The following is a 4,883-nucleotide window of genomic DNA, read 5'->3' as shown; positions in this document are numbered from 1 at the left end:
AAAAATAGGCCTATGTATACATGGGAATCCAATAGATATCTATAAAAAGTGTTTTGTTTTCTTTGTCTTTTGAGCCAGGGTGTCTGTAGTTCAGGCTGGCCTCAAACTTGCAGTGATTCTCCTGCTTCAGCCTCCCAGATGCTAGGATTATAGATGTGTGTAACCTGGGCCCAGCTTAGAAAGTGTTCTCAAATGGTAGAAGACAGCTGAATAACCACCAAGGAGGATAAAAAGAAAGGTCCCATCTCACACCCAGTGTCATATTAAGAGCCAGAGAGATTAAAAGAAAATGTTGGAATCTAGGCATGGTGGTGCACGCCTTTAATCCCAACTACTGTGGAGGCTGAAGCCAGAGGATTGAAAATTACAGGCCAGCCTGGGCAACTTAGTGAGACCTCAAAATTAGAAGGACTGGGGTTGTAGCTCAGAGCTAGAGCACTTGCCTAGCACGTGCAAGACCTTGGTTTTGATTCTCAGTACTACCAATTAAAAAAAAAAAATTACATATATTTTAAATGAATAAGTTCAGGATGATACAAAACAGAACATAAATGTCTACCAAATCTGATGACCAAAACAATGTGAAAAACTTGTGCAAGGGAAAATTTACATAAACAAGTACTTTGCATATACATATTTTTTAAAAACTTAGAAATTAAGAAAAAGGATAACTTTGACAAAGAATGTGACAATTTCATAAAAGGAAATACAAATTAGAGGAAAAGATACTCATCATAAAATAAATTAAAACTACACTGAGATTCCATTTTTCCACTATGAGTTCGGCAGACTGAAGTCTGGTCATGGTGTTGTTGAAGGTATGAGGAAACAGGTCCTCCCTTACAGACATTCAGGGTCTACATTGAAGCAACCTTTGAGAAGGGCAATTCAGCGCTGTTTACCAAAAACCACAAAGGCCGTTGGTTCAGAAATTCCTATGCTAGGAAATGTTCCCATTTCTATGCTTGTCTCTGTGCGTGCAGTGACCAGGGTTAGTGTCTTGTATCTTGACTTGCCCTTAATTATCAGTAGCTTTAAGTAGATTCTGGGTGAAAGGCACCAGGTGAGCTATGAGATCAAAGAAAGACTGTGTGGTCAAGGGAAAAGAGCATTTTCATGAGAACAGAGCAGCTGTATTAGGAAGAATGACATGCTATACTACTTGTGTGAATTTTAAAGTGGTATCTCTCAGCCTCAGGTGCCTCAACTGTAAACTGGGAAATTGTTGGGAGAGGGACTCTGCTGTGGGCCCCAAGGGCCAGACTTGTCCTTGCTAAGTATGGTAAACTTTGAGACCCACCCAGAGCTATGTGTGCAGCTATTCACTAGGCAACCATAGCATGACTACTGTGCTCACCCTCAGGGATGGAGACTGGCCTCTTGCTGCTTGATACAAAAGGCACTGAGCCCTTGGCTCAACTACCCAAACCCATTACATACAGAGCTATTAATCTGGCTCCAGAGCTGTTAACTACCTCTATCACATAGAGCTGTCCTGAAAGTAATAAACTGTCATGCTCCAATTTACTGAGTCTTGGCAATTATAGGATTATGGCAAGTCAATCTGCTTGCTCCATTGAAACTTTTTTTTGGTATTTCTGGGGATTAAACATAATGCCTTTACACTGAGCTACATCCTGAGCCCTTTTATTTTTATTTTGAAACAGTCTTGCTAAGTCATTGTTATCGAGGCTAGATTCAAACTTTTGATCTTCCTGCCTCAGCCACACAATGCTGAGATTAAAGATATATGCCACCATACCCAGCTTCTTGTTACCAACTACCAAACCCTCTGTAAGGTTGGAATTCTTCCACTGGAGGAATAATAGCACTCTTAAGTCACAGGTTGTTACAAAGCTTAGAGAAAATGTTTATGTATTAGTCAGCTTTCCAGATGCTGGGACAAAATGCCCAATACCCACAATTTAAAGGACAAGAGTTTCAATTTGACTCATGGTTTTATAGGATTCAGTCCATGGTCAAACGGCTCCAAGGCAAAAATGGTATGGTGGAAGAACATAGTGGAGGAAAGCTGCTTACCTCATAGCAGCCAGGAAACACAGAAGGGAGGATCTGGGGAAGGAAGATAAACCCTCCCAGTGACACACCTCTTCCAACCAGCTCCCACATCCTAACAGTACCTTTAGCTAGGAACTCATCACTTGATCAGTTCATTGCTGTGTATTGCACTCCCATGGTATGACTGTCTCCCAAAGCCCCAGCTCTGAACACATGAGACTACATGGACATTCTAGAAATAAACTATAACATTTTGTAAAGAGCCTAATATTCTAATGACCACAGAGTTGAGAATTACTATTTTTAAAATAAATACCTTTGTTCTTCAACTCAGGTGACCTTGAATATCAATATCAAATCTTTATAAAATCTTGGCTATCATTTCACTACACAGCTAAGAAGGAAGAATATATTTCTTAAATCTTCATTCTTTCAAACTGGTTCATAAACCATTGGGGTTTTAAATTCAATTTTGTGGGTTTTCAGCAGCATCTTTTTACATGAACAGAGTAAAATAGAATTAATTTGCTTTCAATACATATTCTGAGAGTAAATAATGTTTTGTGAAATGCTTTCAACTTGTTCTAGAATGAGTGCATGTTTCCATAAGCACTGGGTTATGATATAAAAATCTGGGTTCTCCCTTCCAAGTACTAACCAGTCCCAACCCTGCTTAGCTTCTGAGATCACACAATAAAAATCTGGGTTTTGGTAAAGAACAAATTGAAAACCACTTTTCTAAATCCTGAATTGTTGCTTGACTTAAATGTATGTATTTCCATAGAATCAGATCAAATGATCATGAATTCAACCAGAACAGTGCTTTGATACTAGACCAAAGGTGGCAGAGTCAATATGAGTGAATTATAACAGATCAGCCAGTGTCCAGAGAGCATTATCTTTGCATCCATCCATCTCTCAGGGATTGAGAATTCTAGAGTTCAGTCTGAAAGTGAAACAAAAAGTCTGTCACTTTTCATTGTCAACAAAGGGATTCTTCAACTATTTTTTTCAATATGGGGCAAAATCATGCATTTTATTGAAGACCCTGTGTCTTCAAAAGCTGCTGAATTTGTTCTACACTGTTTCCCACTTGAGCTGTGCCTTCAGTCATCCTGACCACGTCATGCTTTATGTCAAGACACGTACTTTGCTACTGTGTTGAGTCCATGATTATAAACAAAACTACACTCAATTTCTGCACCCATGTTGTGGTTCTTTAAGCAAAAGAAAAAACATCATTTGAAAGTAGTTGTACTCAGATTAAAATTTCCTTTTTTTTTGTTATAGTCAGGGTCACGCTATGAAGTCAAAACTCACTCTGTAGCCCCAGGTTGGCTGGGAACTTGCAGTGATTCTCCTGCATCAGCCTCATGAATGCTGGGATTACAGGTGAGCACTGCCATGCCCAGCTAAAATTTCCTCTTCTTTTTAAATCACATCCTCAAATCATTTTCCTTCTCCACATTTAGTAATTTTTCTTATTGAAAGAATGTTATGATATAAAAATCTGTGGTGGTAATAAAAAACAAATTGAAAACCACTTTTCTATGGAAAAATAGGAACAAAATCTTTGCAAATAGGGAGGAATGGAGGGGTTGAAGGGAGGGCTGGGCAAGGGTGAAAAATAAGAACCAAGAGAGATTATGTAAAGGTGCAAATTTCCAATGATGAATGTCATTATATTGTATACCTATAATGTACCAATGATTAGAATGAATAATCAATAATGCAAAATAGGAAGAAAAGGTCCAAAGGGGCAGGGGTAGTGGGAGGGGTCGGGGAAAGGAAAGAAGAGAAAGGAAAAATGATGAGAAATGGAAAAAATGGAAATAAAGTCTTTGTAAATAGTGAAGGGTGGAGGGGGTGAAGGGAGGGCTAGGAATGGGGCAAAAATAAGAACCAAGACGCATTATGTAAAGGTACAATTCCCAATGAGAAATGTAATTGTGTTGTATACCTACAATGTACCAATAAAAGAATTTAATAAAAAAAAAAGAAAACCACTTTTCTAAATCCTAAATTGCTGCTTGACTTAAATGTATAATAGACAATGGGCCCAGATCTGGCTGCAAAAGAAGCACTTGAACCTACATCTAAATCTGGTCCCACAGACTTTTGTCACTCATCCTTAGACCAGTGGGCCAAGGCAACTTTCTTAGCAATTTTCCTAACTCCTCTCCCACTTCGTTAATTGACTCAACAAAATTTGGCTTCTTCAGGGATTTGCAATTTAGATCAGGAATTTGAAAGCTATGGACACTTAAGATTCTGGCAAAGAGTTATTAACTACATATTTGGAACACAATCTTGGACTGCCTAAGTAAAACTGCAGAGGGTGAGAACTGTTTCCCACCTCTCTTCTGGTATCCCCCTTTCTGGTCCACAGACACTCAGAGACCAGATGCTATTGTAAAACCTTAAAGTTCCCACTTCATATCCCCATCCTCTTACTGTTCCTCTTAGCCATATGCTACGTTTCATATACCCTTTCCTCATGAAGGGTCATATTAATGCCTCTGATTAAGTGCTGCTCTATATTTAAAGGAAAATTATTTGCTTAAAGTAACTCATCTTTGCACCAGCACAGAATTCAATGCCCAAATTCACAGCCATTCCCTGGTGCATAGTGTAAAATGCTCACCCCTTGACTTGGTTTCTAAACTCTATTGCCTCTCACATATGTTCTCAAAGACATCTGGGGAATGCTAACCCTTGTTCCCTGTCCCCATCAACTTCTATCTACTGGATCACCCCATTCAGCAAGCAAGCATGCTCTAGCATGTCCTCTCAGATAACAAAACTGAAAGTTCTTTGGTCTTTCACCCATCTCCAGTTTATGTCCCTTCTTTCTCCTTTCCTGT

The sequence above is a fragment of the Heterocephalus glaber genome, unplaced genomic scaffold, assembly GCF_053883595.1.
Source record: "Heterocephalus glaber isolate CG9 unplaced genomic scaffold, H.glaber_assembly_v1.0 deba00001461, whole genome shotgun sequence".
NCBI classification, from domain to species: domain Eukaryota; kingdom Metazoa; phylum Chordata; class Mammalia; order Rodentia; family Bathyergidae; genus Heterocephalus; species Heterocephalus glaber.
This window is presented reverse-complemented; position numbering follows the sequence as displayed.